The sequence below is a fragment of the Theropithecus gelada genome, chromosome 8 (assembly GCF_003255815.1).
Source record: "Theropithecus gelada isolate Dixy chromosome 8, Tgel_1.0, whole genome shotgun sequence".
NCBI lineage: Eukaryota > Metazoa > Chordata > Mammalia > Primates > Cercopithecidae > Theropithecus > Theropithecus gelada.
Genome location: NC_037676.1, coordinates 101,827,022 through 101,852,169, shown reverse-complemented (window position 1 = coordinate 101,852,169; position 25,148 = coordinate 101,827,022). Strand labels below are relative to the sequence as shown.

Here is a 25,148-nt window from a genome sequence, read left to right as displayed (position 1 = left end):
CTACATATTTATCATCAAGTCTCCATAAGTGACAGTAATTTTGAAAGTAAATAGGACAGGAGATATAATAATTGTCTGTCAGACTGAAACCAATGTTGAGTTCCATCATCAATGATTAGGGCAGGGGTACTAATCTTCAGAGTGTAGAAGAATCACCCAAGGAGTTCACAATGTTAGGCTCCCATCTTTAGACATTATGATTCAGAAGGTCTGGACTAGGCTGAGGAACATGCCTTCTTTTCCCTTTTTTATCTAAACTAGCATCCCTATTGGTTCTCAAAACCACACTCTGATACTTGGGTCATCATAGCTCTTTAACTTTGAACATTATATCTCTGCTATCTGAACCAAGGTGAGCATAGAAAAGGTGCCCAAAAATCTAAGGCTGTTTCACTTATAAAACAGAAGAATTCATATTTGCTTCCTTCACTGAACTACTTAGAGGAAGCATCTCTTTTCTTCTTCAAGGCTAAGGTTTCTGTTAATTCACTCCACCCTTGAAGGCTGGGTTATGTTCTTTTCTCTCACCTCCATGTACACAGCAACAAGTGCAGGGCCTGGCACATGGCAGGCTTTTAATACAGGAAAGTTGAATGAATTAGAAAGCTGAATGAATTACAATGTCGAATGTATTACTTCTTTATTTCCTTTACTTCACATGGGGATTTTACTCAATCACCTTTTTCTTTTTCCTCCTGCATCTTTTACTGTTCTGGCTGAAAACACGTTCAAGTTATCCTCTCTCTAGTTCTTCTCTCTATAAAAGAGACACAGAGACACACTCTCTCCATAAGTCCTTGCATTCCCCTAGCTACTACATTCTTTCTCTCACATTCCCTTTTAGCCAGAAACTTTTTTTTCTCTCAATATTTCCATTTTCTCACCATTTATTTTCTCTTTGCTAACCAAGAACAATCAGATATCATCCTTAAATTTTCAAATACTGGATCCAATGGGCAATTTTCAGTCATTAACTCAGCAGGCTTTTCTGGGTATGTGACAATTCAAAATGGCAGTATAGCATGCTGGTAAAGTGCATAGACTGAGAATCCAGCCTTTCTGGGTCTATTAATTCTAGCTCTGACACCTGTCACCGGGTACTTTTGGGCAAATTGAAGTTTCAGTGCTTCATTATATTCACCTAAAAAGCAAAGTCACTGGAGGACTTAAATGAGTAAAAAGTAATATCTGACACAGAGTAATTAATATGTATTAGAAGTTATTATTTTTATGAGCTTGCTCATTCTTAAAATTTTGCTCTGTGAACACCATACTCCGTCAACTATTCCTCACTAATCTCCTTTACTAGACTTCTTTCTTTTGTTTGCCAATACTGGTTTCTCCAGGGCTCCAACTTCAGTTTTATTTTATGCTTTATGTGAAATCATTTGTGGCACAACTGATTCACAGATGCCAGTACATGTACTTGTCAATTATAACTCTAATGAAGGAGATTGGCTTACAATTTCTGGTCCAGACAATTCTATGATGAATGGCACACATCTGTAAGACAGCTGGCTATTGTTAAGGTTCCATGGTCAATGATGGTACAATATAATGCTGTAGTAAAGGCATGAATCTTAAAGTCACAATTATATTCAAAATCTGCTTCTACTACCTAACAAGCTTTGTATCCTTGGGAAAGTCAACTAAACCTCACTGTATATCAGAGGTTTACACAGGTTTCTTTTGGGATTAAATGTGGTAATGTTAATTGACATCCTTAGTGTCTAATAAATGACATCTAGTTATTGTTATTACTACAGAGAATAAGAGAGAGGCTGGCTGGCCTGCTTTGGGACTGAATCCATATAATCAGTCTCACTAACTCTGTGCTACAACATCCAAAAGAACACTGATGACACAGAGCTAGTTTAATAAGCAAAAGAATCCCTTAATAATTTCTTGAGCTGAAAGAGAACATTATGTAAGAAAATTTGTTCTCTATATCTTTAGTCCACATGCTAAATTAATTCTAAAACATTCATCACCCGTTTCGCATTTGCAAAAGAAAGATGCTTGCTTATAAGAGGAAAGGAGTGAAAATTGAGTATATCCAATTATTAACTTATTTTCTAAGAATGTAATTTCATATCTTCTAGAAAAAAATAATTTTTAATTACTACAAACTTTTTAATGAAGCAGCAATTTTATATTAACAAATGGTTTTATGACGGGGAAATAATAAAACACATTTTTCAATTAAACAAATTATTAAATGATTTATATATACAAACACACATAGTATGAAGTAATAATGACATGACACTCAGCAGTATTTATCAGCTCTTTTCTTTCTGAAGGCTAAATTATAGGCAACTTCATTAGAATTTAAATATTCCTCTCTTTCTACTTGAAGATTCTCAAAATAGTCTCACTGGTTAACACTGGTTAAGCACATAAACTAAATTTTCAAAATCTCTCTTCTGGAAAACATGAGCTTTGAATTTTTGTTTTTTGTTTTTGTTTTTTTAGTGAACAGTCATAAACTTCAGCTAAATCCTCATTTGCTCACTAATGTTATAAATGGGTTATACTGGCATGCTGATTTAAGATGCTATATGGTATACAATGTACAGTCAATGTAAAAGGCATAAAAATAGACCAAACACCGTTCATCTCATTAGAAATGTGTTCAACTGCAATGCACTAACTGACCATGATTGTACTAAAAAATCTGTTGATGTTATTAAAGAATCTATGTGTGATCTCAGACATTACAGAGAAAGGTGCTAGAATAGAGAAAAATAAGAATATGATTTCAATTTTGTTAAAAGTTTAATTATGATGTTGATCTTCAACCAAATAGATTACTTGTTAGAAGGCTTTTAAGCATTGAAAATAGAAAGTGGTCTATATTAGGAGTTCTGTGAGACAACTAAGAACACATTAAACCAAACCAGACCCATTTCCTTTTTTGGTTACAAGACAAGGATAACGAATGAGAGAACAGCACCAATTTTATGAAACTCGATGTTATAAAGATGTGTAAATGATAATATGAAGATACTTTCATTAATAGAGAAATATTGACTTGAGGAAAATATAGCAAAATGGATTCAGAGCTGATTTAATACCAAATCCAAACAGTATCTATAGGGAGGTCTCTAGTAACATGCCAGAGGATTTGCATGAACTAAATGGTTTTTTAATCATTAATTTACTGAATTCATATATATCAGTCATCAAATATTCGGATGAAAAAATTGGGAAATATAGCTAACATGGTGAATGAGAAAATCTAGATTCTATAATATCTCAAAATATTGGAACAAAGAGCTAATAAAAACTAGTAAGATGAAATTTAACAGCAACAAATGTAAAATTCCATATATGGGTTCAAATAACCAACATACAGAAAGAGTTTTCTTGAAAACACTTGAATTTTTTTTTTAAAAAAGGACAGTAACAAAAACAACAAAGGAATGCCTAGGAAAGCTAGGCTGGCTTATGAGAAAAAAGAAATATCAAAAGCATTGTCAAATGTGATACCAGATTTTTAAATAGCATAACACATACAACACACATAAAGCATTACAAGATTAACTAATCTCTTCCTTAGTGCACTAATAAAATAGCATAATTCTTAAATACTATTCTTTCATTAATATTCAAACATTAAATTTTAGAATGATTACATTTAATTTGCATAACTCAATTCAAGCAATTATATATAATAACTCATTATTATACTTGGGATCAGAGAGATTTTTTGAGAATGTTAGAATAATACATTACAGGTGTGTTTCCATAAAATCCTCATAGATTTCTTCAATGTGCAAGTGCTTGGCATAAAAGTTAACTTCATATATACTGAAGTCCAGAATTATCTTTCTTAGCAGTGAAGTTTACTGCAATTCCCACAATGGTGACTTAGAAAGGCTAATTGTAAATGTAGTAAAACTCTAAATTCTGCATTCTTTAGTTTTCTAAAGATGGTAATAAAATAAGCACATCAAATTTATCATGTGTCCTTATTAAAGACAGTCAGACCTTCTACCAACTTGTTTCTAATGTTCTACAATATATCTTCGGCAACAGTCCTGTTTTAGGATTCTCCTATAAAATCTACCAGAGCTGCAAGTCAACTTCTATTTTACAAACCATGAATCACTCAGACTTTATTCCAACTGTGTGTGCATCGTTTCTCATTCAGGTATTTTCTTCCTCTCTCTATTCAAAGTTTTTCATTTCATTTACTTAAAATCTCTGATTTTGGTCATTAACAGTCTCCCTATTCATTTCCAAATCAAATTTGGAAATCCGAAAATTTCTGTGAAATTATCCTCGTGTTTATAACGTTCCCTCTTTATCTACTAATCAATCATTTCCTACTCATAAAATTATGTCGACATAGAATACTTCTTTTCAGAGATTATAATTTAAGTTAGGATTCAGAATTGACTCCCTTTTATTCATAATCTCAACTAAAGATGGTCAGCAATAATAGTGGTAATTTAAACACACTGCTGAGTCATTAAAAATAAAGTTTTAAAAGAATACTTAATGATAGAGAGAGAAATGTTCATAGTACATTGCTTTCTAAAGTCAAGTTCTTCTTAATTTTCTAAATAATTTCCGTAAGAAAAAAAACATAGAAAAATATTTATGAAAAGTAAATTGTAGCTGAATTAGTTAAACTGTATGTAAACAAGTACTAATTCCAAACTGTTTAGGAAATCTTTAATAACAATTCTAACAAAGACATCTCCCTTTATCTCTTAACCAAATTCATTTTTATTACTATGTCATTAATTCTATCACTTAAATTTTTTTCTCTTTAATTACATTCTTTTGTTTCCAATCATTCCAATTCTACTACCAAATTATGAAGAGCTTTGTAATACAAAATACAGAAATATATAAGTGATAGTAATAATATTAATAATGCCACTTTACATTTGATTACAGTTTAATGGTTTGCAAAGGGGTTAGGTAAATCACAGCTCACAGGGTGCTATAGGTAGACTCCATTTTACAGATGCTGATGATTTAGGTAAGGAGGATGAGAAACAGCATAGTCCAAATGGGAAACCGCACCTTCTGACTACAAATTCAGTCCCCTCTTGTCGCCTACTTTCTGAACCTAACAATATGAGAACTAGCCTTCAAAATAAAATGTAAAACTATGCTTTATTTAAATGTATTTGTATGTTATGTAGTTGGATGAGAAACTGTAAGACTTCAAATTAAACATGATAAGGACTAATTCCAAGGCAACAGATTAGAATTGATTTAAAACAGGAAATTTGAGGAGAAAAAAAAAAAACCTTTAGATTTGTTATATAACAGATCAACTCCTTTTAAAAAATGTCACATTATTTAACATGGTTTTTAATGTATGGAGTTACTTCCAACTCACAAGTATTATAAAATTGGTCAAGAAGAAAGACTAGAAACAGAAGTTAGTATTCTCAAACTTATAATAATCATTAAGCAATTCTCGATCTGTAAAGAAAGGTATGAACTTTTAAAAATACAGCAACAGTCCATAAAATCTCTTAATGTATGATGTTAAAATATGAATAATTTAATTGCAAATCAATCAGAATAAAGATGGTTTCCTTAAGGAAAAGTATCAATCATGAATCTTCTAGTCAGCAACAAAGGCTACATAGTCTAACATTTGATCAGAACATTTAATATATTTTCTTGACAGTAGCACAATGCCCTTCAGTTACCATACATTAGAAAGCATATCTAATCATACTAGGGTATCATCCATTAATTTATCACCTCCAGTTGTAGAGAGAAAATATTTTTCCTTAAATATCACCCACAAATATCTAGTACCAAGATAATCCCAAGTGTATAGTGTCTAATGCACAGTATTAAGGCTAAGTGTGTTTGCCAGAGAGCCATGAAACTCTTATACTCAGCAATTGGGAATATAAATCTGACACAATTTGGTGAAATATATCAGCACTGAGGCTATGTAACCTATCACCTAGCAATTAAGCTCCTAGATACATAACCCAGAGCTAAGTTGCCCAATAGCTACCAGCTATACATGTCTCTTTAAAATTAAGTTAATTAAAATTAAATACAATTTAAAAAATTTAGCTTCTTAATTCCTTGAGTCATAGTTTAGTAGTTACATGGCTAATAGCTACTGTATTAGTCACAGTAGTTACAGTAGATAATGGCTACTGTATTAATGCAGATACAGAAATTTACACTATCACGGGACGTTATACTGGAAGGCACTGCCCTAGAAAAACTACTACATGTGTGTACAAGGAGAATGTTGAATAATATACATTTTAACATTACAAGTGATAGAGAAAAATTAAAAACTTAAATCTCCATCAACAGAAGGAATGACATAATAACCTGGCATATTCATGCAATAGAATATCACAGTAAAAATCTATGAATGAAATTATGTTTGTCCAAGTGATGAGTCTTACATGGTAGAGTTTAAAAAGCAAGGTATAGAACAGAGGAAGGTGGTGGCTATAGAAAAAGCATTTTCTTGTACTCTGTATTGTTTTGACACAGTTGTTTCAATAAAAGGGCCAAACAGAATTATGGTGTGGTGGTTAAGAGCACAAGCTAGCTGTGTGATCTTAGGCATCCCTGAGCTTCATTTTCTCCACTGTGAAATGAATTATAGCACTGAGTAGTGCCTAAGGATGTAGTGAAAGCTAAAGGAGGTAACATATAAAACAGTACTCTGTAACCTGTAAAATGCTATCCAAATGCTAGCTACTAATACGGCCTATTATTAGGCAGGGCTTGAAACAACAATTGAAAATTATCTGGGAATTTTAAATTGATATAAACCTCTTATGTAGCTGGGATAAGGATGCTTGTAAGGGTTTTGTTGTTGTTGTTGTGTTGTGGTTTTTTTTTTTTTGCAGCACATACAAAATTACAATTTCTCAGTTCATCAGTGGTATTTTACTTATTTAATTTTGCATAAGCAAAAAGGGGTAGGTAGAATTCTTTCCACAATTCAATCAATATATTAAATACTATAGTCAGACTAAGCACTAAGCAATCATTTCAAAAGCATTCAATAAGTGTAATAATCATGACTGAATTATAAAATTCAGTAAATATTTCTGAATACTTACAAAGTACCAGACAAGTTTTAAATGCTTTATATGCATTAATTTATGTAATCCTCATAACAACCCTATGAGGTAGGTAGTATTATCATCCCTGTTTTACAAATAAAATTGAGGGATTTAAGTGCTGTATGTTGGCCGAGGTCACTTGTAAAGGCTGTGCTCTTTAAACACTTACTTGTTACTTGGCACGGTATTTATTTCTCCCAAAATAGTGCAAACCTGATCAAAAATACTTAGGGGCTCTTCATCCACCTATGTAATAAAGCACAACCTGAACACCTTAACCAGGAATTCAAAGCTTCCACAATCTGATCTCAATCACTTGTCCTCATATCTCTCTCATTATGCTCCAATAACAAATACACTGATACAAAAAACAAGCATCCTCATGTCTCTAAGTGTACCATGCTTTATTTCTGCCTCTATTCTCTGACCACCTTCTTTTCCTCCACCTGGCCTATTTGCCATAGCTCAACATATTATTCAAAGTCTCACCTATTTCCAATTCTTCCATTGAGTTTTGCAGTGGCTACTATAGCACCAAGAAACCTCTCTGAGAAAATCTCCCTTATCTACTATCCATAATCAAGATGTGATAATATATAGATATTATTAGGACCCTCTATTATTCTAAAGAACAATGATGTGACAAAGAAATTCTGAGGATGTCTGTGTCAGTAACAAAGGCTGGGCTTAGGCTGCCCAATAGCCCAATAGCCTTGCATGGTGGCTCACGCCTGTAATCCCAGCACTTCGGGAGGCCAAAGCGGGCGGATCATGAGGTCAGGAGATGAAGATCATCCTGGCTGACATGGTGAAACCCCATTTCTACTAAAAATACAATAATAAAAGTACATACTTTGAAGAAATGTGCTAGCTATGTTCCAAGGTTTAGCATTAGAATTTGCTTCTTTTCAAAACTTTTCCCTGTAGGAACTTATCCTGCAAGTGGAGGTACTAGAAAAGTCTCCATTACATTGAGGAGTAAACACCATTCAGATTTCCAGCAATACTTATGTTTAACACATTAAATATTATTACTGATAAGAACTCCAAGTATAATATTTTATCCACGCATTCAGGAATCAACAAAGCTAAGAACAGATCACCAGCTATTTCACTTGGGAAATGAAACACCACTAGGGCATTCTTAATATAAAGATACTTTTTCTTCAGGAAAAAATAGAATATAAAAATCTTTTTCCCCATCTTCTCCACCAAAATATGGAGATAGATTTATTTACTTTGGGCATTAATTTTTTTTTGTTTTTGAGACAGAGTCTCGCTCTGTCACCCAGGCTGGAGTGCAGTGGCCCGATCTCGGCTCACTGCAAGCTCTGCCTCCTGGGTTCACGCCATTCTCCTGCCTCAGCCTCCCGAGTAGCTGGGACTACAGGCGCCCACCGCCACGCCCAGCTAATTTTTTTGTATTTTTAGTAGAGACGGGGTTTCACTGTGTTAGCCAGGATGATCTCGATGGGCATTAATGTTTTAACTTGGCCAGAGTTATACAAATATTGGAATAATAAATGTGCTATGCCTTGTTGTCACTCAAAAGTGGGAGCTGAATAATGAGAACATATGGACACAGGGAGGAGAACATCACACACCGGGCCCTGTCGGGGTGCAGGGGGAAAGGGGAGGGAGAGCATTAGGACAAATGCCTAATGCATGCGGAGGTTAAAACCTAGATGACAAGTTGATAAGTGCAACAAACCACCATGGCATATGTATACCTATGTAACAACAAACCTGCATGTTCAGCACAGGTAACCCAGAACTTAAAATAAAATTAAAAATAAAATGTGCTATGCTTATTCTTAAGAATATAAAAAAGATAATTTAGTACCATATGAAAAGCTTTAGCCACATAGGGTTGACTTTAGTCAGAAAATACCAAATATTTCACACAAATATTTAAACTATATTGTCTATTCTGTTTATAAATTCTTACATAAGTTTTAATTGATACCAGAGAACAATATTCTTTGGTAATCTTAAAAACAGATAAGTAATACTAATATACAGTATATAGGGTATAAATGTATTACCCCTAGAGATTTTCTAAGCTATAATTAAAACAGAAAAGGCATAGGGAGAATTGAGGCAACATATAAAAAAGTCACAATGTACACTTGGCAGTTTTTGTAAGCAGAATAATGACTAAAAAAGCATTTAATCTTAGTATTTGTGCTTCTACACCATGACTCTCTACATTTTAAGAAAATAACCCTGTAATAGAAAACACTGAGTGATAGCAAAGACAAACATTTCAAACATGAAAGTACAGTTATTTGAAATAGGGACTCAAAACCACAATAAAAATCCACAGAACAATTATACAGTTTTTAGATTTTGGTTACAAAAGAAATGCAAAAACAAGAAAGCTTTTGTATCTTTCAAAAAAAATACAAAGGAAACTGATTGAGATAATATAGAATATTATTTTACTGATAAATACTTCAATTTCAAAAATTTAGTTTTAAAAATGACATGGTCAAAAGTGAAGAAATAGCTAGGAAATATTCTATGAATAAAATTGAGACATGAAAGTGTTGTGAAAAAGGATATTCTTCACGCCTTAGCATATGTATGCGCTGAGGCAAAAGCATTCACTACAAAATTTATGAACTGAGAACAATGAGGTCAAACAGCTAGCTGTTAAAGAGACGCTATAAAAATGACTTCCAATTTAGCTAGTGATGAATTTTAGATCTCTTTTTTCATTAATTCTGTAAAGTATTCCTTAAAAATATAAATGCTCAGGCCGGGTGCGGTAGCTCATGCCTGTAATCCCAGCACTTTAGGAGGCTGAGGTGGGTGGATCATGAGGTCAGGAGATGGAGACCATCCTGGCAAACACGGTGAAACCTCATCTCTACTAAAAATACAAAAAATTAGCCGGGCATGGTGGTGGGTGCCTGTAGTCCCAGCTACTCAGGAGGCTGAGGCAGAAGAATGGTATGAACCCGGGAGGCGGAGTTTGCACTGAGCTGAGATCGCACCACTGCACTGCAGCCTGGGCGACAGAGCTAGACTCGCTCTCAAAAAAAAAATATATATATATATGTATATATAATTTATATATTTATATAACTCATTTATTTCTACAAGCATTTATATATAATGCTATATATGAATGCTATATATATATATAAATGCTTATAGAAATGAGTCCTTTTCTGTTTTAGGGTACAAAAAAGAAAAAAAAGAAACAGAATACACTTCCAATAAGGCAGCATCAATACTTATTTGCAGGGATCTTTTCCATTACCAATTTATTTAAATGCATCTATTCATTATATAAAATTAATTTTTTTTTCCAGAAACGATGTCTGTTGCCCAGGTTGGAGTGCAGTGGCGTGATCACTTGCGTAATCACAAGATTACAGCTCATTGCAATCTTGAACTCCTGGGTTCAAGTGATCCTCCTGCCTCAGCCTCCCAAGTAACTGGGACTACAGGTGTGTGCCTGGCTAATGTTTTAATTTTTTGTAGAGACAGGGTCTTGTTTTGCTGACCAGGCTGGTATTAAGCACCTGGCCTCAAGCAATACTCCCACCTTGGCCTCCCGAAATGCTGGAATTATAGGCATGAGCCATGGCACTGTCCTAATTTTTATTATGTATCAATAATTCCTTCTCCAAATACTCTGTCTGCAATTCATATTTCATGGACATTAGTAAATCACATTAACATTAAAATACAATATAAAATACAAAAATAATCATACATCATTCTTACTCAATATTAATGTTTCTGAATTATATATGTTATATATCTGTATTTTAATATGTTGCGAGATAATGCAAAAGAATGTGCAGAAAATTACTGTACCTATTTTTTAAAGGCCAAATGAGTAATTGTTTACAAATTAATGGTGAAAGGCCTCAGTTATTTAAAAAAATTTTTCACATTGTTCTTCATTATGCTTACAATGTAATCATGATCATTTAGATCTTAAATATTAATATCCTAAGCCGTGACTTGAAAAGTGAGTTAAGCAATGATGACAATAGCTTAATTTACAAAACTGGTGAAATAGTTTCTTATGGAATAAAATAAATGCCGGCACCACACTGCTACACTAAGGACATAAAAAAATTCTGTGAGTTCTTCCTTTATAATCTAAATGTGCCATATATTTCTTTGCCTAGAGAAAATGATGTTTACAAGAAATCAATTAATATACTTTAAGTATAATGATAAAGTCAATTAAACTATGTTCCATGAAGGGTAAAGATTATGAATAATTTTGTCACCAGTGCAGCTTTACATCTAGCAAATAGCTAGCAAATGGTAGGTATTCACAAGTTATTCTGAAGAAATCAGTTAGTGAGATCATAAAATTGATTCATTATGCATGGAGGAAAGACAGCTTATTTTATCACATGAAGATCCTTTAGGCATTTAGCCTTATCAAATTAATGTATTAATGATATATCCAGTACCAGAACTGAAAGAGACAGAAGGCAAATACCAAAAATATCTGGATACTCAACATGAAGGGAAAAGATGAAACTGGCTCTTCAAATAAATAACCCTCAAACACACACACTCAAAGACACAGACACACACACATATCCCAAAACAGAGCATATATTCCTTTAGAACTATCATTGTCAAGTGCTAAATGACTAATGGATGAGCAAATGATATCAAAGTTTAAAAAAAATCCAAAAGCAAATTTAGAGGGCATAGAAAGATAAATATGAAAGAATAAAGAACCTACTTTTACATATTTTAAACTGAGTAAATATTTAAAAACCTAAAAATTTAAAGCAATATCTGAATATGTGATCTCAGAATAACAAAGAACATGTATAATCATCACATTTTGTTTCATTAAAGGTATATTATATTCTGACAGCAATTTTGTCAATTCTTATTGCATCTAAGAACATCCAGGAAAACTACCATGTAAAGCTAGTTTCCATCTTGAACTTTATATACCCATAGGTAATTGTGTGAAGAAAACGCTGATTTAAAAACAAGGACTACAAGGTAAAGTGAGGAAACTTAAAGAGCATCTGTCTACAGTAATGCTAGTACTAGCAGGTCTCTAATGTTGAATAATCTCTTTCATGAGAATCACAATCACTAGGTCAATTTTCCAATTATGAGATATATTTTAATGAAAATGAGACATACTTGTTTAAAAGAAAACAGTACCTTAATTACGATAATGCTGCTAGGTATAGTTAATGACCCTATACATTAAGGAAGGTTGAACTTTAATGACCTGGACCACACCAGGGTCACAAATAGTAGCAGAACACTGATCATCATATAAAAGCCACCACCAAACACATGAAAAGAATTACAGTACATCACACATCAAACATTTTGGCCTGGTGCTTCCTTCCTCTAATTCTACTGGCAGGAAACACTCTACATATCCTTTGAGGTGACCAGACACATTTAAAAGTAGTCCCTTGTTAAAAAGAGCTCTTGGATACTGCAATTTTCTCCAAAGAGGAGGGCAACTTCTGTTTAGCACTGTTGCAATACATTTCCATTTGCAGCGTAGAAGTGGAGCTCCACTGATAAGGTACTGTAACTGCATAATGTAATGTCTTCTTTGAGGGTTAAACTATGGAGAACAAACCTGAAAAATGTTTTCACATTGTATATGATATAGAATCAGGCAAATTCACCTATAAATGTTATAGATGTAACTATTTTTGTTATAGAGATGTATAAATGAAGTATTATTATAAGTAAACATTTTGACCTACATCACCTTAGAAGTTAGCTTTTCACACAAATACATTTATAGCACTAGAATAAATTTTTAAAAATCTTTTTCAAACATGCCTATACTTTAACTTGGACAATTTACAAATGATTTTAGTGCAGTATTCCAAAAAAGGCTGCTAAATTTTTGATGATGGACATTTTCAAATTAAATAAATGAAATTGTAAAAAAAATAGTGAGAGATTCAGACTGATGGATAATTTTCCCAAGTAGATATCTGTTATTATATGAAAACAAGGATTAAAAAAACAAAACATATTTGATTTTGTTTTACTCTACAGTATAAATATATTTACAGCACAATTTGACATGGTTTACCAGAATGACAAGATATTAATTAGTTTTCTGTATATCTCATTAATATATGTTCTATCATCGAACTGAACAATAACACTGCAATTCAGTAACTCTATGCATGTTATTTTTTCCCCCTAGTTTTTGGAAAATTCTTAAAGTTTAGTGGTACTATACCTCAGTTTTATCAGGTGTTCTTAAAATCACCTGGAAATACTGAGGTTGTGTCTCACTGAACGCAAGCTTCGTGACTTCTATTCAGAACTTTAATGACTGGGAATGTGTTTAATGCCAAAGACATGCTGTCCACAGTGTGTTCGATAAGCTGACATGGGACAGGGATTCTTTTCACTGTTGTGTCAGTTTATCAAACCCATACTTGGATGACAGTCAATTCAGTTAAAGGATAATGGGCTCCCAGGATACAAAACATTATTTCCTTTACAGAAGCTATGCACTCCATGTTGTACAAATGCCACACACATATGTATGTAACATTTTTCACTAAATAACTATGGTATTAAGTGAAATTGATAGAAATTGGCTCAAAAGCTCATGCTACAGCCAGTTATTAGGGTATACGCTAGGAATTTATCTAATGAATGAAGACGTTATAAATTATAATGTTTAATCTTCATATACGGATTTTTAATTTTTTTCCTTATGGTTGCATTCAGAGATTTACATGGAAAATACCAGAGTGGATAATATATTATTTGATATTAAAGTTTAAAATTAAAGTTTAAAATCGTGCTTTAAATTCTGATTAAAATCAGGCTGGGTGTGGTGGTCACGCCTGTAATCCCAGCCCTTTGGGAGGCCAAGGCAGGCAGATCTCCTGAGGTGAGGAGTTCAAGACCAGCCTGGCCAACATGGTGAAACCCCGTCTCTACTAAAAACACAAAATTAGCTGGGCATGGTGACATGCGCCTGTAATCCCAGCTACATGGGAGTCTGAGGCAGGAGAATTACTTGAACCCGGGAGGCAGAGGTTGCAGTGAGCCAAGATCGCACCATTGCAATCCACTATGGGCAAAAAGAGCAAACCTCCGTCTCAAAAAAAAAAAAAAAAAAAAAAAAAAAAAAAAAAATCGGATTAAAATCATTTATATTTTGAATTATATGATCTGACATTGACTTAGAAATTACGTCAAGGAGATTTACAGATGACAACCTATGTTGAGACAAAAGTTTTCACAATCTAAACATTGATAATAACATTTAGTTATGTCAAACCTAATATATAGTTAGAGAGGTCAGAATAATGATTATCTTTGCACTACCAAATACAGGCTAGAATAAGAATGAGGAAGGTTTCTGGGGTGCTGCATTGTGGTAACATGTCTATATATATGTAAAACTTCATTCAACTGTATATAAATGATAAATATACTTTCCTATATGTAAGTTCTAACTCAATTTAAAAAATGAAAAAAGTAAAAAGAAAAATAATTAGCTATGTACTGACTTTTTACCTATTTTTAGGATCATGTTTGTATTTTTCATTACCTTTCTCAATGTAGAATGCTTTTCAGGTATTTGGTTTTTGCTCAAAGTTCAATGTTAGAAATGATGAGCAAGAAAAATGTTTCAGATTGAGGAACTATCTGTCTACACCACACAGGATGGAAGTTCTTCAAACACGATAAATATTTCTAGCACATAAAACAGGCAAAATTATAGTGTCTATTCTAGGACAGTAACCTCAGTGAACACAGAATAAAATATGAAATAAAGTAAGCATATGTATTTAAGAGTTATTGATTAAATTGGTGTTTTGGTAAATAATTATTTACTTGCTTTCATGTAAAAATTATTAGGATTTTTTTTGGTAACAGCATTTTATTTTACCAGGGCTTAGTAAGTGTTCTCATACAATGTGTAGAGGTAATTTATTATTAATTGTACACATTAAATGAATTCATAGATGCTTGCTTCTTAATTTTCTTTTTAGTTAGCTTCTATTTTGGTTTAGGGGGTATGAGGGGGCTGGCTGAAAATGGACACTAGTCAACAAAGGGTAAAATGGATAGTTCTGAAATTGTAACTACAAAGCCAACACTGCTTCTCACATTTACAGGTTTCTCACACTTGAAGTTGGTCAAAGATTTTTTTGAAAAATCTATCCATCCATCCATTCTGTTCAAGCCTTTTATGATGATGTGCAGGTTATACTATAAGAATAGCTATAGGAATAAACTTGCAGGTTACTCTTTTGTTACAATATTTGATCTTTGTCATTAATGAGAAAAATGCAATTCTTCCTTTACATTGGACACTTAAGACAGAAGCACAATGTTTTATTATATTTTAAACAGTTGTCTTATATGTCGGTGGTTATGGTGAACAGCCATCATATTCCAGAAGTTCCAAAGATGCATTTTAAAGGTACCCTATGGTTTCTCTCACTTGTCTTTAAACTCAGAGATGTTTAAATAATAATTTCACATGATAATGTTGGTGCCTCAATGAAAGTACACAATCAGGAATGGTTATAGTAAGATATTATATATCCAGTGTACTTAATATAACAAAAATGTATTTGAAAGAAGTATAAAATAGATTTTCCAAATTCATAACACAAAACTGTTATGATGGGAACCCAAACATTCTATTATTCTGTAGCTTCTTTCTAACATGAATTTCTAGAAACAAGTATAAAAATGACAATAAAAAAGTAAATACATTTAAAAAAACATTTCAAAATTTATGATGGTAGAACTTCTAGTCATTTTCAACACTGTTATTGAGGTAGCTTTTGGCAGTAAATAGAAACATATTCATGGAAACCTATATCCTGCTATAGGAAGCCACAAAAGATGCACTTATTTTGGTGAGGGCGAAATGTAAATCCAAAGCCTTCAACTAGATCAGCTGAATAACACAACGGACTAAAACTCTGCCAATAATATTTTCAAACAAAGCTTTTAGGCAAGTTAATTTACATACCTACTATCCCAATCTCTCTCTCTCTGACTTACTAAAAGGGAATTATTTGAAACCAACACTAACCATTATAGGATTAGAGTCATAATGTCACTAGATATGAAACATACCTTTGCCAAAAACCAAAATAATAGTTATTTTGAGAATGCTTTTTATATAAAGAGAATTAGGAAGAAATTAAAAGTTGGGAAGAGGAAGGAGGAAACAGTTTTGTGAGAATTTGTAGAATTTATCTTAACACTGCATCTAGAAAATACAGCTCAGCGTTAAAGATGATAAGCTAGGTTTTAGGAGAAACCACAAAGATACATAAAGTAGAGATGCCATACCTTGAGGTACATTCATCAGGAATAAAGAAAGGCTATTATAAACATGTCCATAAAAAAGAATGGTTTTCCTATTGTAAAATAAACACAATTTGTTGAAGCATACAAACATAATTGTTAATGATGTTAAGCTCAATAAAAGAATATTAATCTTGTCTATGATTTTCTATTGGTTATATTCCTCAATTTTCAACTGTTAAAGTATACGTGTAAAACAAGATAAAAAATTTAGTTAATCTCAACCATGAATTTCATTGGTCACATTAATCTAATGTTCCTTCATATTGGGAACATTAACCCTACGAAAAGTCAGAATGACCATTTGAAAATTTGTCAAGAGTATATACATAACAGGAGAAATGAATTTGGAGTTCAAAAATTATTTTAAAGATACTGTCAAGATTTTAATGTATGAAACAATTATGTCACTTGCAAATATCTGTATTTTGGATCACCTGGTAGTTCCTCAAGGTCAATTTATTTAAAACCTTCAATAAGATACTTAATGTTCTGTAAACTATGATTTTAAAAATCTCAGTAAATTGGTCAGGCACGGCAGCTCATGCCTGTAATCCTAGCACTTTAGGAGGCCAAGGTGGGCGGATCACCTGAAGTCAGGAGTCTGAGGTCAGCCTGGCCAATATGGTAAAACCCTGTCTCTACTAAAAATACAAAAATTAGCCAGGTGTGGTGGTGTGTGCCTGTAATTCCAGCTACCTGGGAGGCTGAGGCAGGAGAATCGCTTGAACCCGGGAGGTGGAGGCTGCAGTAAGCCAAGATTGCCCCACTGCACTCCAGCCTGGGCGACGACGGAGTGAGACTCCATCTCAAAAACAAACAAACAAACAAACAAAACCTCAGTAGATTGATTATGCATTTAAAAAATTAAAAAAACATTTTATATTAATTTAAAAAAATATTTCTGCTAAGTTATATAAAACAGTAAATTTCTGCTGAAGAAGTATTTTTGTGTTAAATATTTATGCTATTAAAATTCAGCCAATAGCATATTTAACACAAAAATACAATAAAATACAATGAAAGAAAGTGAATTTTTATAATTAAAGTTAATTTTTCATCAACTATGTTAAAAACAAAGCATATTTTCTCACTCTGTGGCTGAGGGTGTGTTATCAGACTCACAGTAAGAAACAGAGCAAACACTTGCAAAAGTTGCTCACAAAAAAAGCAATAAGCAGATGGAAAAAAAATCTGTATATATTTCTGGAAGAATTTTACTAACGCATGTCTTCTAAGGGTGAAATGCAAATCAGCTCACTACCTTTTGTAATTCTTTAAAGGTAAAATTTCATGGATTAAACTGCTACAGAACAGGGTACACCTGTCAGAAGTCTTACTTATAAAAGATGTCTTTCAAAAGTTTGCCAAAATTACTACGCAGTTTTCATATAATGCTTGTAGATTTGTTTAAGAGAATGAAATTATCCATGAAGAAAAGCTAAAACCCATATCAGAATCAAATCTATTAGTACTGAATGCACTAAAAAGGATTAGCAAAAGTCTGCAAAAAATTTTAAAAAGGTTGAAAAACCTCACAATTGACAATGTTTAAAAAGGAGCTATGGAATAAATTAGTCAAAGATAAAATCCCAGAAGGAACTTCAGAAAACCCACAAATATTTATGGCATGAACAAAAACTGGTATGCAGAAGTTCACAAATGTCCAATTACAAGAAGAATATACTTCTCTCAAGTTAAAGATGAAAGTTAAAAAACTTTTTAGTTAAAAATACCTCCAAAGTAAAAAGCTCTGCTTTAAATATTTTAAAGTTCTGTTATAACAAATGAAATACTCCTGAAAAAAGTATGAGGTAAATTATGTTACAATCACTATTTTAAAAATCTATTTGAATAGGTATGAAGAGCTTTTGTTAATATTTTATAAAATATGACAGAGCAATGAAATAGGTGGTCGACATATAATGTTAGATGACTTCCAAGTTTATATATCTAATTCTATAAACTCTATATTCAGATATGTAGCTTGAATACAGTATTTCTCAATTGCACAAGATTAGTGGAAAGAAAAAAATCTAAGTTACTAGACGCCTTCATAACATACTTAGTCAACTTTGCTGTAATTTTGGTATATAAGAAATGCATGTGAAGTCATTGTTTTAAAATAAAACCAATATTTTTTCATCACAATTTATAAAAATACTGACGTGTAAGTATACAATGGGAGGAAGAGAGACGTTTAACAAAAGTTTTAACATCTCTTTTTCTTTCATAATTTTGAGACAACTAGATTAATAACTAAATTTTACTAGGGGAAAAGAGAAACTATTCATAACGCTTCTGTTTTATAATGACTTTTAAATATTTCCTATAAATAACAGCCACAAAATACATTGACTTTGTTAATCAGATACATCTATGTAAATATTTATCTGGTCATTACTCATCTCAGAGCTCATAAGAGACGTGGGAAAAACCTTGATGGCAATCAAAATCATTACCTAGGGAGCTATATTTGTAGAATAAATGCAGTATTAAGCACATTCTGATTAAAATTCTCTTAAAATGGATTGTATGTTCAAGTACCTTCAAGTATCAAAGAGCTCAAACACTGGGATTATAAATGATTTTATTATAAATTGTAGTTTTAAGGTTATAATAAGTTCATTCTAGCCGAGACTATTCTAAGGAACACAAGGAGAATACACTAAAAATGGTACTTACTAGTTTTTTGCAACATTTAAATAATAACAAAATTTAATGGAACATAAATTTGAAACTTCAAAAATAAGTTTCAAACTTCATGCTATAGACTGATTATAAATAACCTGGTTAAACTAAAGCTGGTATGTCTTACAGGAAACTCAGATACAGGCAGCGAGATGTAGTGGTAAAGTGCATGAGCAATGGAACTGACAGTCCTGGTTCTGTCACTTATTATGTGTGGCCTAGGAGAAACTACTGAATGTCTACAGACTGAATATTTTATTTCTAAAATACAGATAATCGTAATACCTGACTCATGAGATTATTATAAGGCTCAACCGAGATGTAGGCATTGCATTGAAAGCAATACTTGACACAAAGGAAGCACTCAGTAGATGTTAGCTATTACTACTGTTGCTACTGGTTTTTTTTTTTTTTTTTTTTTTTGAGACAGAGTCTCACTCTATTGCCCAGGCTGGAGTGCAGTGGTGTGATCTCGGCTCACTGCAACCTCCACCTCCCGGGTTCAAGTGGTTCTCCTGCCTCAGCCTCCCAAGTAGCTGGAATTACAGGTGCCTGCCACCATACCTGGCAAGTTTTTGTATTTTTAGTAGAAATAGGGTTTCACTATGTTGGCCAGGCTGGTCTCAAACTCCTGACCTCAGGCGATCCGCCCACCTCGGCCTCCCAAAGTGCTGGGATTACAGGCATCAGCCACCATACTCAGCCTACTGCTGTTACTATTACTATTATTTTATTATAATTGCATAAAGGTAGGTCAGCCATTGCTGTAGAAGGCCAAAGAAAGGAGACGTTACTTTCAAGAAAAAGATTATGAAAAATTTCAAAAAGAAAGCAAGATTTAACTGAGACATTAAAAAATACATGTGATTCTTAAGGATTTTTAAAAATTAAAAATAGTGTTGAACATCAAAGAGAAAACATTTTTAAAGGATTCAAACCCCCATTAATGTAAAGTTCTTCATAACAAAAACCCTGAAAGGCTAAACTGGAAGATAGCTATATTTCAAGAAAGTCGAAAATGCATACATAAACAAGAGCCACAGAAAGGTACATAATAAGCATTATTGGATTAGACAAAATATTTAACTTGAACAAGTGTCTTATGTAAAGAAGCAACTAGTGGTAAGATTTAAAGTACAGGATAAGGTCAGATCAGAGAGTAAGATGCATTTTGGGTTAAAAGACAAGGATTTTGTCATGTTAAAAACTGAACACTATGACAGGTGTTGAGCAGAGAGTTGATAAACGATGTTTCAGAGTGGTTTGTTAAAGCCCAAACACCTGTGATATTTTAATTCACATAGCAGTGTTGAATTGTGAATTACTTTGCCCTTGTGATTCAAATGGTAACAAAGAACACATAAGCTATAATAATTTCAATTTCCTATTTTTGCTGATATACTTGTTCTTCAAGAATTGCCCTGGTAACTATTTCACAGAAGGAAACATTTTTCCCTTTTACATTTTATAATGTATAATAAAGTTTGAGGTCAGGGAAGTCTCAGTCACAATATAGTATATAAGAGTTTTTAATTTTAATTGAACTTTAATAGTGAGGCATATTTTCTTGGTTTAAAACAGAAAGCAGTGTTTACATGAGGTTTTTTATCTTTGCTGTCTAAAACAGCTCAAAAACAGACCAGTATGATGGCAAGTCTAAATATGGTGACACTGAAAGATGACCACAATAGATTATTGAGTTTAAACACAAGCAAGTTAAAGAATACTATGTAGAGTACAATTCCATTACTTAAGACAGACAGACACACACGCATAGAGACAAACGGTCTGTGAGTGTTGATCTAACAGTGGCCACGGAGTAAAGAGGTGGTTACCATTCAGAATAAGCCCTGGCAAGGAGAAGAGCTGCATACACTTTGGCGTTACTTGATTTTTAAAAAATAAACAAGATTATCTTTTTATTTAAAAAAATTTACATGTTTTAGTTATATAGGTTTATTAAAATAAAGATAGATGTACTTTCAAAAAAGGTATCATTCTGAAAATTTATTTATAAAATTTTAAAATGTTATTTTACCTTTTCTTATTTTAATTTCAAAATCAGAAGACTAAATCATAAGCTAAATTTTTAAAGAATCAATATTTTTAAAAAACAGGATATAAACAGAATTTGAAAAAAAGACCATTAAAATTTACTGAAAAGTATTACTTAAATATACTCATGAATAATTAATGGTAATAGTTCTATTCTCTCTACTACTTCTAAAAAGAAAAAAACTTGAATGAAATTTACGAACACTTTTCTCTATTCCTTTCTGTGAAAACTGCGAATCTAGATGGAACTTCTGGGATCACGCTTTCTTCTTATACTAATTTTCGGAAGATAGGATACAATGCTGTAAGGATACTTAATGATAAAAATGAGACCATGAAAAAAGTTTAGGGTGCAAGTTCAAAACTTCTAATTTCACTTATTTCATCAACCTAGGCATTTTGGGAGGTATTATAGACAAAGCATGCAATTATTATGATATGGAACCTATCAAAATTACAATGTAAGATAATGTAGTTGAAGTCTTGAGTTCCGTGAAGTCATACAGTACCAATCGTTCCAGTCAAAAATATGTATCTACTATCGGTGTCTAGTCATCATAAACACTCAATGTCTGTTGAATAGCTGCAAATATTAATCAATGTATATTTAATAAATAAATGAATTAAAGTAATAAATGAATGCATACAAACGAAGGGCATAAATGTCTCAAAGATCCCTATTGTATTAGTAACTAGTAATTAGTAATAGTATTCTATTTCTTATAATAAAAGCTATTTTTAGAAAATCATTAAAAACCATGAAAATCAAGTCAAACTACTTACAGTATTCAGAATCAGAGAAAATGAAATTTTCAGAAAAGACGTAGAAAGTATAAATAATATAAATCCAGTGTAATTCTTCTAGAGCAATTATAGCATAACATGGCTCAAGGTTCTGAGACTTGTTTTCATTATTTCATAGAAATATTTAATAGAAACATTAAATATATTTAATAGAAACAACCATACAAACTATAGTTAATAAGGTATAGAGGATACACCAGCATACTGCACAACATAAAGCTTCTAAGAAATATATGTCATTTATATAAGAGAAATGTAATCAAGTTTATTAACTTTTTTTTTTTAAGGCTAGTCAAGTGAAGCAGTGGAAGTGGAGAAGAAACGAAGAAATCTGTAACTGGTCATGATCAATTAGTTGTAAACATCACTTCACTCGGACCAGACAATTTATTAAATCATTAATATGCTTAAGTTATAATATTTAAATATTTTCACCTTGTTTGTTTATAATCTCTAATCAGCCTATGAAAAAACACTTTCACCATGGGTAATTTTTAAAAATCTGCCTTTATAACATCTTACTTAACTGTTTCCTGCTTCTTTTTTGGCTTGAGACAAGGACTTGAAAAATTTCTCAGGAGAAGGGGTCGTGTAAGATAAAAAAACAACTTCAGGTCAGACAGTGCTTCAGGACTATGGTATAAATCAGGGATATGGTTGAACACATCACAGAACAGGAGAATCTCAGATTGAGTTTAAAGGAAACAGAGATCATCCTATCGAGGAGCTGGCAGTTACAAACCAGGTAGATTATCAGGCAAGGAGGAGGCAAGTAAAGAAGGTAAAGGTTATGGGAGGGCCAATGACAATACATACCTGGGCTACACATTGCATAGTCACTGAATAAATAACATGTTACGTATGTTCTGTTGTTTTCTAGTGGATCAGATGCTTTTGAGAGTAGTAAAGTACAAATTCATATAACGTGTTAGTTAACAGAAGTGTTTTATTATTTTACATTTTCTCAGTCACAGATTCCAAAAGTTAACCACTATCAACTAAAAGTTTACAAAAATTTTGATGTTATAAAAAGAATCCACTGAGAGCAACCTCGGATATGGAGTGGGAAAGACTGAGAATGGAGGATATTTAATGTTTCTCACAGAACCTTTCATGATGTTTTGATTTTTAGCATTAAAAGTTGTTAGTATTCATTTAAAAAAATTTTTTTAAATGATCTCAGTTTAAAAGGTTTGTAAAAAAATGGATTTAATCATCTCCTACAAAGGGTGTAGCCTCTGAAGTGGCATATCAGTATCACCCAGTAACGCTATCACACCCAGTCACCCAGGAGCCTAGAAGAAATGTAAAATTTTAGGCCTCAAACAATACCTTTTTAGTCAAAATCTGCATTTTATCAAGATCCTCAAGTGATTTGGAAACACAATAAATTTAGGAATCACTGGTTTAATTTGACATAAATCATTTTCCCTTTTAAGCCTTGTATGTGGCTTATTAGTCTCTGCTACATCAGAAATGGGGAGCTCATTAACTCCTGAGATAGTCAACGTTTTCAAAAATAAACTCCTAATCTCCACTCACTCAATTCTCCAAAAATAAATCTTCCTACAGTTTTCCTTCTTCAGTTAATTTTCATCCTCCCAGTTGTTTAGGCCATATATAACTGAATTATCTTTGTATTCTTTTTCTCAAACCCTATGTGCAAATTCTCATGGCTCTACCTCTCAAACATCTCCAGAATCTGACTACTTCTCACCACTTCCACACTACTAACTTTGCCCAAGTCGCCACTATCTTCTTCCAAGATTAGAGCAATAGCTTTTCCCTTTCCCTTGCCTTTCCTTGCCTGAGTAATCTGCTTAAGTATAAAAAGAATCATGTCACTTCTCTGCTCAAACTCTCTGAAACCTTTCCATTTGATGACAAAATCAACTCCCCAATAAGTGAAAGAAATTCATATTATATATTCAGTTAACTCAAGTAGCAAAAATATTAATAATTCATAACATGATTCTTTTAGGGTTGAATGTTACACTTCCATTTGTTCTGAATTGTGACTCCCTTTATTTTCAAATGTAGATTTAACCTCTTTTTAAATGTATATCTCTAGTCCCTTCTGGTGATCCCCCCCATTTCTTTCTGAAGCAGATATTTAGTAAATAACAAAAGCATTACATGTTTCAAAATTTTGCATGTGTGGATAATTCTTCCCCCACAACCATGTCTCACTCAAACTAATAGCCAAAGTCCACACAATGACCTATATGGCTCCTCTATAAGGTTGTTTTCCTGACAGCCTGCTAAATTCGCCCGGCATACAATGCTCCAGCCACCAGGGGCTTCTCTTACTTCTTCCTGCTTCAGGAGCCTTGCAATTTCTCAGTGAGGCGTCTTCTGACTAAGCCAGGCTGTCCACCTCTAACTCTCCATTTCTTTTTCCCTTCCCAGCTTTGTCTCCATGTCACTTATTAAATTCTAGTATACCCTATGCTCTATTTATTAGCTTGTAATTCTCTCTCCCATTAGAATGTAAGTTCTATGAGCACAGGGATTTTTCTTTCTTTTGTAAACTGACATACACCCAGTATCTAGAATAGTGCCTGATGTACAATAGGCTCCCCGAAAATAATTGTTAAATGAGTAAGAACAAAAAGCCCCATTTATTATTAGACTTTTATAATCTGAAAGATTTTCATTCTATTGAGCTGCAATTAGTGTCATTGTAACATTCACTGACTGAATGATCCTAGGTCTGTTCTTAGCTTTGGAAGGAATGAACTACTTCCTATGATACATTATCAGCTAGGTATTCAAAGAATAGTACCATGTTCCCTAGGAGTTTTCTGTTTTTCAAATTTAATATACGCCATTATTTTAAACTGATGACAACACTAACTGCATAAACAAACAGGCAAAGAAAAAATAAAAACTCTATGCTTTAACTTTGTCCTCCCACTTTTTAACTTTTTGTTGTTTCTATTTATATCTTATTGTACTGTCTATGTATTATTTTTAATCAGTTCATCTTTTAGTCTCTCTACTCAATATATGAGTAGTTTACATACCACAATTACAGTATTATAATATTCTGAGTTTTCCTGGGTACTTACTATTACCAGTGAGTTCTGTACCTTCAGATGACTTCTCATTGCTCATTAATGTCCTTTTCTTTCAGATTGAAGAACTGAATCCCTTTAGCATTTCTTGTAGGACAGGTCT

At 32.7% G+C, this 25,148-nt stretch overlaps 1 protein-coding gene across 1 annotated transcript in view; it reads right to left on the bottom strand.

Annotated features, from left to right (window-relative positions):
* Positions 1-25,148, bottom strand: part of VPS13B (vacuolar protein sorting 13 homolog B) — an 858,817-nt gene that overhangs the window by 344,575 nt on the left and 489,094 nt on the right. The gene's annotated exons all lie outside the window — the stretch shown is intronic.